Source organism: Mus pahari, chromosome 17 (assembly GCF_900095145.1).
Source record: "Mus pahari chromosome 17, PAHARI_EIJ_v1.1, whole genome shotgun sequence".
In the NCBI taxonomy this organism is placed as follows: domain Eukaryota; kingdom Metazoa; phylum Chordata; class Mammalia; order Rodentia; family Muridae; genus Mus; species Mus pahari.
The window spans coordinates 52,192,912-52,203,730 of record NC_034606.1 but is presented as its reverse complement, the minus strand read 5'-3'; positions in this window follow the sequence as shown (position 1 = coordinate 52,203,730).

The window sequence follows — 10,819 nt, the reverse complement described above, 5'->3', positions numbered from 1 at the left end:
GATTGTGGAGGAATCAGAACAAGCAGAACAAGCGAGCATGCGTGCATGCTGATGCTGGGGAAGGGAAGCTGGGGAGGGGGCGGCAGGCTGCTGGCCAGCTGAGAGTAGTTCTCCCACTGGACAGCTGTCCCAAGAAGAGTTTCTTCCTTAGCTTGGTCAGACAGCTTGAGCTTCCCAGGTGAATGTGACAGGAAACTAGCTTTTGGCTAAATTTAAGCACAGGGTTGTTGGTTTGTTGGTTTGTTTGTTTGTTTTTTTCTTTTTCGGACAAGAGCAGCTGAGTGAGACCCGCACTATCTCCTGGGCCGTAGGTACTGATGCTGGCAGAAATGGGCATGGCCCGAGAGCCATCTGTCCAGGACCCCAAGGGATTCCTTAGTGGCAGATGGAGCCACAGCAAGCCGCACTCTAAGCCGAAGCTCTACAGATGGGAAGGCTGAGGCCTGAGGGGACAGGAAGTGCCTGAGAATAGCTAACGGAGCAGTCAAACCTGGCGGCGTCCCAGGGTCTGACTCTCTGAGATGAACGTTTTGTGGTCCACTCTCCTGGAGGCACCGATGGGGCATGCGCAAGAGACACAAAAAGAGGAGTGTGCGTAAGCTGGGCTTGGGAAAGAGAACGGGTGAGACATAACTACTTCCCGTGAGCTGGGATTCAAGCAAGCACAGCAAAATCAACTGGTGTTGGGGGGAATCCTGTTCTCTGCGGAGAAAGAAACAAATCTACGCCCCTCTCCCTGGGGCATTAGGGGTAAATAAAGTACAGCTCCACCAAAGTCCAGCTTTAGGGGGTGATTTTTATGGGGCTTATTTACAGAGCCTGCGTGAGGAGTTATTTACAGTGGCTGACCCCACCACTATAGCGTGGGGGAGGATTTTCTCACAACTGCATGGGGTAGGGGTTCACCTTCAGTTAATCTCCCTATAAGTACTTCTGAGCTCACCAGGCCATGTGCAATTAGGTCAAAGCCAAAAACAGCTAGCTGGGCGGGTCAGGAGAAAGCAGCTGGAATCTGAGATCAGGTCAGATGGCCCTGTTCACAGCCTCCTTCTGTGATACAATGGCAACAGGCAACAGAGCAGATCTTTCAGTTCTCTTACAAGGGGTCACAGATGCTCTGGTGAGGGTGAAGGCTGTCTCCCTGGGTCAGGGGTATCCCTGGGATGAACAAAGCTGGGATACCTGGCTACCATGTCATTTTTTTTTTTTGTAATTTTTTAAATAAAAAATAATCACATTAAGGAGGAGATTTCATGGTATAGATGTAGAGATCAGATGACAATATGTGGAGATCCCTTCTTTCCTTCCACATGGAGACTCTACGACATTCTGAGTCAGGTCTTTAACTCATAAAGCCTCTTTGAAGAATGTATTTCTCTTTTTTTCTTTTTTTTTCCAAATTTTATTAGGTATTTACTTCATTTACATTTCAAATGCTATCCCCAAAGTCCACTATACCCTCCCCTCCCTGCTCCCCTACCCACCCACTCCCACTTCTTGGCCCTAGTGTTCCCCTGTACTAGACCATATAAAGTTAGCAAGACCAAGGGGCCTCTCTTCCCAATGATGGCTGACTAGGCCATCTTCTGTTACATATGCAGCTCGAGACACGAGCTCTGGGGGTACTGGTTAGTTCATATTGTTGTTCCACCTATAGGGTTGCAGACCCCTTCAGCTCCTTGGGTACTTTCTCTAGCTCCTCTATTGGGGGCGCTGTGTTCCATCCTATAGGTGATTGTGAGCATCAACTACTGTATTTGCCAGGCACTGGCATAGCCTCACAAGAGACGGCTATATCAGGGTCCTTACAGCAAAATCTTGCAGATGTATGCAATAGTGTCTGCGTTTGGTGGCTGATTATGGGATGGACCCCTGGGTGGGGCAATTTCTGGATGGTTCATCCTTTCGTCTCAGCTCCAAACTTTGTCTCTGTAACTCCTTCCATGGGTGTTTTGTTCCCAATTCTACGAAGGGACGAAGTGTCCACATTTTGGTCTTCGTTCTTCTTGAGTTTCAAGTGTTTTACAAATTGTATCTTGGGCATTCTAAGTTTCTGGACTAATATCCACTTATTAGTGAGTGAATATCATGTGAGTTCTTTTGTGATTGGGTTACCTCACTCAGGATGATACCTTCCAGATCCATCCATTTGCCAAGGAATTTCATAAATTCACTGTTTTTAATAGCTGAGTAGTTCTCCATTGTGTAAATGTACCACATTTTCTGTATCCATTCCTCTGCTGAGGGACATCTGGGTTCTTTCCAGCTTCTAGCTATTATAAATAAGGCTGCTATAAACATAGTGGAGCATGTATTCTTATTACCAGTTGGAACATCTTCTGGATATATGCCCAGGAGAGGTATTGCTGGATCCTCCTGTAGTACTATGTCCAATTTTCTGAGGAACTGCCAGACTGATTTCCAGAGTGGTTGCACAAGCTTGCAATCCCACCAACAATGGAGGAGTGTTCCTCTTTCTCCACATCCTCACCAGCATCTGCTGTCACCAGAATTTTTGATCTTAGCCATTCTGACTGGTGTGAGGTGGAATCTCAGGGTTGTTTTGATTTGCATTTCCCTGATGATTAAGGATGTTGAACATTTTTTGAGGTGCTTCTCAGTCATTAGCTATTCCCCAGCTAAAACCATCCAGTGGGAAAAAGACAGCATTTTCAACAAATGGTGCTGGCACAACTGTCGGGTATCATGTAGAAGAATGAGAATTGATCCATTCTTATCTCCTTGTACTAAGGTCAAGTCTAAGTGGATCAAGGAACTCCACATAAAACCAGAGACACTGAAGTTTATAGAGGAGAAAGTGGGAAAAAGCCTCGAATATATGGGCACAGGGAAAAAATTCCTAAACAGAAGAGCAATGGCTTGTGCTGTAAGATGGAGAATTGACAAATGGGACCTCATAAAATTGCAAAGCTTCTGTAAGGCAAAAGACACTCACTGTCAATAAGACAAAAAGGCCACCAACAGATTGGGAAAGGATCTTTACCAATCCTAAATCAGATAGGGGACTAATATCCAATTTATATAAAGAACTCAAGACGGACTCCAGAAAATCAAATAACCCCATTAAAAAATGGGGCACAGAGCTAAACAAATAATTCTCAACTGGGGAATTACCATGTCATTCTTAAGTGCATGGTACATGGGAAATAGGTCAGTGCCTTTCTAGTGGGAATGTCTTCCATACGACTGCACAGAGAGCAGCAGCTGGGGTCATGGCAACCTAGCCTGAGATCCTCAGGAGCTCAGAACACCCTGAGTTCTTTTGCTAAACTCCACACTTTGATGTGTGATTCCATCAGCTTATGAAACCGCTCGCAGGATGGCCGTTCCTCGGGAATCAACCTGTGATGTGTCATGCCACACGAGCGGCGACAGTTTGCTGTGTCTGAAATCCTTCACATCCAAAACAAATCAAGTGGAGACCGAAACTTCCAAGGAAAATAAACAGCCACGCCCACACTGAAGAGCCTTCAAGATCAGGTCAGTTGACTGGTTTGGACCTGGTGGTTCTGAAGAGTTGGAATGGTGCAAATCCAGAGACCAACCACCGTGGGTCATCCTCAGTCCCCTTGACAGTCAGCTGTTGCCCGCCTCGGGGTCTGACCTAACACCCTTGTAGCTTTCACATGAAACCTGTAGGGCTGCATCCTATAGGTAATTTAGTCTTGAAAGAAAAAAAAATGAAGATCATGCTTTGAGTAGCTTTGTGATTTCATGTTGGGCTATATGTGGGCTATCTTGGGCTACGTGTGCCACTGTGGGACTGAAGTTGGACAGGCCCCACAGGAAATATATTCTTCTTCTCTGTCAACTCCTGCTTGGTGCTTCTGTGAACATGTTTGTCAAGAGCCTTGATCTGTGGGGCTTTTTTTTTTTTTTCTGTCACTTTAAAGCCTTCATGAAACACTTACTACACCAGAGCTTGCTCTCCTGAACACTGACTGCAGCTGTGTTCCCAGGGCCCAGCCACTCACTCATAGATTCGACTCAAGAACACATTTTATCCTCTTCTCTTTGAGGCAGGAGCCATGTGATGCCAACATGATCCTTCAATACTAAATACTATAGCTGTGTAACCTGCTGGCCTAAGCATGGCTGTTCCTCAGGACACACACACACACACACACACACACTGATAAAACTAGTAACAACAGAAGTAACAATTAAAAAAAAAAACACATGCAGAGAAATGTGGGATCTCACACCCGCCCCTTTACACACTGGAGGAAGTAATTGTTGCCACCTCAGTGCGGGTTCCTCCCTCTCTTCACATATTAACACCCTCGCTTTATTTCTTAATGAGGTGGGATCCGCAGGCAAGCCTGGTGTGACTGTGGGCTGACAAGGAGAAACTGGGTGCTGTCTCCTATTTAGAGATGGTCCCTAAGGTCCTATCATTCTGTTTAGAGATGGTCCCTAAGGACTTGTTCTGTTTTCTGACTCCAGATGCAGTGTGACCAGCAGCCTCAAGCTCCTTTCTGGACGTCCTGGTCATGAGGGACTGTAAACCCAAATAAACTCTTTCTCTCTTAAAAACAAACAAACAAAAAAACAAAAACAAGCAAACAACAACAAAAACAAAGACAAAAACCAATGAGAATTTCAAACGCACGAGGCTACATGTACACAAGTGTTGTTGTTGTTGTTCTTGTTCTTGTTCTTGTTTCCAGGACATACTTGGCTCCATTAGGAACACATCTGAGGCTCTATTTCCCTAAGCTTGGGCATACCTTTCCTAGAACCCCAACTTCAAAGGGAGCACCAGGGGTCTGCAGGACCTAGGAGATTGCCAGTGGCAAGGCGCAGGCAAGTGTGGATGACCAGTAGAGGAGCCACTGTCACACAGTGAAGCTGACGGCAGGAAGAGGATGACCTGAACACAGACTCGGATGGCCCAGGAGCAGTGTCCAGCTTTGCCCCTGTCTGTGGGTCAGGCTGAGGTTCAGGTCCCCTGTTCCCAGGCTCTAGCCAGGTCAGCAAGGGGAGGGCTGCTTGGCTTGGTGACCGCTTACAGAGCTCTCCACCCTCCACGCATGCCCCAGTGGCTTTGGGAAGGAAATGCTGGGACGCTCCACCCTGCTTCTATAAGCAAAGAGAAGCGAAAGAAAATTCATGCTGGCTGCAGGCAGCTACCCCGAAGCAGTGAACGGGTATGGGAGACACAGACCGAGAAAGCAGATCTGTGGTGGTCATTCTCTGAAGTTTCTGAGCCTGAATGCATGGCTGCTCACTGTGGGACCAAGTCTGCATTCTCCCAGATGAGCCTGTAGTAGGAATGGCCTTTCTGCCCTGAAAAGCCACCTGTACAGTGGCCCACACCTTCCTTCAACCCTGAGGCAGAACATAAGAGGAAAGGTCATAAGAGGAAAGAGCCAGCAGAAATGTCCAACCCTCTCTCTGTCGTGGCTTCTCTGCACACACCACACTGTCCATATAGATCCTGTAGACAGAGCCCTGAAGTCGTTTCCAAGAGCTGCCTGCCTTTCAGGAGGCCAAGGAAAGGAATCTCTGAGCTGGAGGTTCCACCTGGGTTGGAACCACCTGGGCTTGTGTTCCTGCTTAGACATGTTTGCTTTCACAGAAGGGGGGAGGGGGAAATGGAGGGGGAGGGAGAGGGGGGAGGAAGAGAGACCTCAAAACTCCTAACTGGCCAGGTGCCTTCTCCACTTCACACCAGTAGATCCCAGGCTTTTAAGTGTGTTCCCACGAAAGCGCACATGCTCCACAGAGGCAGGCCTGCCCATGGACAGACTGGGGACAGACTGGTGCCTCTCACGGGCGTGTTCCTGGTGCCAGTGAAAGGGCCATGCTTCATGGAGAAGAAGAGCCCCGCCCCTTCCGCCGTCTGCTCGGGCAGCCTGTTCATCTGCATCCTGTATCCCAGCTGGAGAACCAACCTGTAGACTGAGCGAAGCCTGAACTCGCTCTGAGAAACAGAAAAATGTCACTGGTCACTTTAATTAAGCATGGAAAGGAGGTTTGTGCTCTCGTCCTCAGCTGGACAAGTGGGCTCTGTGTGTTCTTGGCATGCAGCATACCTACATACCTGATCCTGTCCCCTTAGGCTAAGTCCTTCTGTAAGACTAGGGGACAGATACGTGGGACATCGGCTCTGTGTCCTGACGAGCTTTGTTCATTCATTACTCAGCTATGACACGAGGCTGAAGGCCACCAGGGTCAGTCCTTTCAGAGGTTGACTTGCTCAGTGTTTTACCCACATTCAATTTATAGAATGCCCCAGAGAAAGTCCTCCTGCTGTGTAAAAGCTATAGGCTTCGTTGTCCCAGATCCGAGTCCCTGCTCTGTTGTTTGCTAGACACGTGATCCCTGGCAGCTGATTCAGCACTTGGAGCCACATCCGCACGTCTCCAAAGTGTCTCTCTGTGCTTGTTTTGTCTGGGTCAAGGGCGGTGACATTCAGGTTTGCTACTTGGAGTTTGTGTCTGGGGTGTCGCTCAGTGTGTGTGATGGGCCCTTGTTTTCCTTTCGAAATGCTTTTTAAATGTATTGTTGGTGTCTTGGCCATTTGATGCTAGGATGTCATAATTTGAATGTTTATTTATTTTGGTGTTCTTAACCATATTTCTGCCAGGCATGGTAGCACCGGCCTTTAATTCTGGTACTCAGGAGACAAAGGCAAGCAGATATCTGGGAGTTGGAGGCCAGACTGGGCTTCATAATAAATTTGAGGCCAGCCAGGGCTACATCGTGAGATCTTGTCTTAATTGTCAGCCTGTGAGGGAGTGCTCCAAAGACTATAGCTAGCTAGGTCCAGGGCACTTCTCTGCTCAGCCTGCAGATAGGACATGAACTCCAGTTGTGCTGGGAAGTTCTGCTGGTACAGACAACCTAACCATCTATTCCATTCCTCCCTCACTCAAAATGTGTGTCTTGTGGCACAGGGTCCCTGGATCCCAGGCTCAGTGCTGAATGCTGAATGTTATTTTATTACTCCGACTCCCTGAATACCCAAGCCAGACTATTTCTACATAAAGAACTCTTTTGTCAACCAGTGAGTGACCCTGAGGTGCATTTCACCAAGGGAAGCAAAGCCAATTTTGATTCTTCTTTTCCCCATTCATCATTTAGAGATGAATGATCGCCCAGGTGACTGTGGGTGGGGGATTTGCTTCATCTTGCTTTAGCTTGTCCTTTAGGAAGTGACAAATGTCTCTCAATCCATTCTAGTCATCTTGTTTGATGCCCAATTTGTCTCCTGGATCCATGTCTAAACAGTGACTGTGGGTGGCTTCTTCACTCTGCAATCTTGCAACATCTTCAGCTTGCCTGGCAGGCCCTCAACACAGGACCTAGGAGTTTTTCTCCAACAGGCCGTGGTTATTTTGGGTGAAACTGTTTAAAGACCAAAATCTAAGTTTTAGGGTGCTCAGTGCATCAGTGTGCCAATATTTCTGGGCATCTTCATAAGAGTAATTGTGGAAATACAGATGTGTGATACAAATTTTATTTTATTTTATTTACATATTTTGAGTGTGTATGTATTTGAATGTGGGTACATGCAGGTCACAGTGCACCTGTGAGGACCAGAAGGCAGCTTTAGGGGTCACCTTGGTCACAAGGGTCCACCTTGGCAAAGCAGAGCCTCTCATGTATACCCCACTAGATTCTCCAGTCTAGTTGGTCCATGACCTTCCAGGTAAATTCTCCTCTCTTCACCTCCTATCTCACCACCTACCACATCTTTCTTTTTACATGGCTTCCGGGGAGCAAATTCCAGTTTCCAGACTTACATAGCCAGCCCTTTGCTCACTGAGCCATCTTGCTGACCCAGATATGGCTTTGTTTGTTTGTTTGTTTGTTTGTTTTTCAAATCAGAAGCAGAATCACCAATTTATGCTAAAATATCCCTCTCAGATGCTCGACTGCTGAGTCTTTCCAATTTTGTTGCCTCTGCACTTGTGTTTTGGTTCCTTTATGCTGGAAACCCCAGCTCCAAGGATGTCAATGTAACCACAGCACGTTTTGTCACACAAATGTACGTGGACTCACCTCGCAATATCTGCATTACTTACAATCAGGGCGCCTCCACGGTACAGCGCGATTACTTAGGAGATGCTCCTCTGGGGAGGTGATGCTAGGATATCGAATTTAAAGTCAATTATAAGAATCCTTAGTTCTCTGTGTGCCCAGGCCTCCAAATTCAAATACGGTTTGTTTGGGGTTGTTTTAAATTTTTCATGCTCTTATTTTCTTGTTGGATTCGATCTTTAAGAATTATTTAAACTTTATACAATTTCTAAATCAAATCTGTGAAATAAGACCTATTCGGGGATCTTCTTTCCCTACCTCCACCCTTGGTGGCTCCCCCAGAGGTGACTATTTAAATTCATTTCTGGTTTAGTGTTTCATTTGTTTTCCATTTCGACAGGGGAAAAAAAATTATTTCATAGCATCTACCTGTTCTTTGTGGTTTCTCTCTGATTTGATTATCCATGCAGGCAATAAGTACCAATTAAAGGCAGCAGAGACTCTTTGGGTCTCTTTGCACCCTGTGTGCCCATGGTCTGTTCTATGTCCAAAAGAAAGCAGACAGCCCAACTTCAGGTCTTCCATCAGCCTAGCCCTTTGCTTAATAACAGTGTCTCATTGCAGGAAGACTCCTAGACCTTTGTAGGACAGCTTCATGGTCTATTCCATTACATACCCGTCTCTGTGTTTACAGTTGACTCCTAACAGGGCATAGTGGAGACAAAGAACATAGAGGGGTACCCCAATATCAGAACAGACTGGTGGTGGAGACAGAGAATCCCTCCCAGATTCCCATAACATGGAAGAAGAAATGTCCCTTGCTTTGACATAGTCACCTGGGAACAGATCACCATGTTATTAAGGAACCTCAGCTTCTTCTTCCCAGTGGTGTGTTAGAAGCATTCTGGTCCTTGCCTTCTTCTATCCTGGTTTCCAAGTCAATGCATGGCCCACTTGTCTTCTCATCTTTCATCTCAGTTCCATTGGCTGCCTCTCATAGAAGCCCAGGTGGGATGTCCTTGACCTGTGTGGATCACGAGTATGCAGTGAGACATCCTATCCTTGGACTGAAGGAGATGCTTCGTTCTGCTCTCGTTTGTGGTCACCAAGAACAGAATTCCTACCCCCTGGTGTCTGTTGAAAATGATCTTGATTTGGTTCAGTGACCCATTTTTAATTGGGTTATTTGGTTTATGGGTATCTAATTTCTTGAGCTCGTTATGTATTTTGGATATTAGTTCTCTGACAGATGCAGGGCTGGTGAAGATCTTTTCCCATTCTGTAGGCTGCTGTTTTGTCCTATTGGTGGTGTCCTTTGCCTTACAGAAGCTTTCTTATAGAACCTAAGGCCACCAGCCCAGAGATGCTACTACCGACAATCGCATTACATTCACCAATTAAGAAAATGTCTCACAGGCTTGACTACAGATAGATCTTATGGAAGCATTTGTTTTTCAATTTAGGCTCCCTCCTCTCTGGTGACTTTAGCTTCTGTCAACTTGACGTAAAACTAGCTAGTATGATAGTCATACATTTTATTTGTCAATTGTACCTTAGAATATATGGAGATGGAGCGGGTACAAGATAGCAATGACGGAACAAACAAAGCAAAGAAACAAAACAGTCAACAACAACATCAACAAATTTGCAGAACAAATTTTAGAAGCCCAGAAGGAGTGACTTTGCCAGGACACCGCGGCCTCTGGGTCAATTGTTCTCAAATGTTCTATTCCTAGGGACCTTTTCAAATATCATGTATTGCTGAGAAGCATGACGGCTAATTCTAACTGCACATGTAAGACGTTTAAGAGACCCTTAAGGCATTAGGGAGCCATACCTTCGGGCATTTCAGTGAGGGTTGTTCCAGGGGAATCTGCTGAGGGGAGGAGACATACCTTGAACGTGGGCAGCACCATGCCATGGGCTGGGGTCCTTGGCTGAAAATAGGAAAACTAAAGTCCAGCTGAGCACCACCACTCCTTCTTTTCTGCTGCCTGATCCAGCAAGATTTGAGCAAGCAGCCTGCCATGCCCACTGCCGCCCCTCTACCCTGCCTCCCTCACCACCATGGAAGGCGATGTCACTGAAGCTTCCATTAAACTGCTTGTCAGGTCTCCAATGCAGAGTGGGGCAAACCTCGGGTCACGTGGGTTGTGTCTCCTGGTATCATACCATATGGCGGATTAACACCAGAACACATGTAAAACACTTGCTTATTTATTAACTTAAAGCTGCAACCATCCCGTTACATGTAAACATAACTTATTTTTAATGAAAATTAAATTTTTTTTTTTTTAGAAAAAGCATAAGCTGGCTAGAAGCGCGGCATTCTTTCACATTTCTGCGCATCTCCTCTGTGACTGTCTTAATAGGAGACAGATGGGTCTTCAGTTCACTCTTCAGCATCCTAACTGTCGCAATATGTTGTTTTGCTTGAATTCTACAAAGCTGGTTTGGTTGTACACAGATCATATGTAGGGTAGAAAAATGGAAGAACATTTTAAAAAATGCTTCAGAATTCTACAGGATCTCTTTTCTTAAAGATTTATTTTATTTTTTAAAAAAATTACACATGCTGGCTCTCTTGTGTGGGAGTGAGTGCATGTGGGTTCAGTACCCATGACGGCCAGAAGAGGGCGCTGGATCTTCTGGCGCTGCAGGCACAGGCGGTTGTGAGCATCTTGACAGGAGTGCTAGGAACCAAATTTGTGTCTTCTACAAAGTAGCCAGCACAGGTTCTCTTCTTCACCACTGAATCATTTCTCTAGCCCAGGTTCTCCAAAATCCTAAAGCTTGCTAAATATGTAAC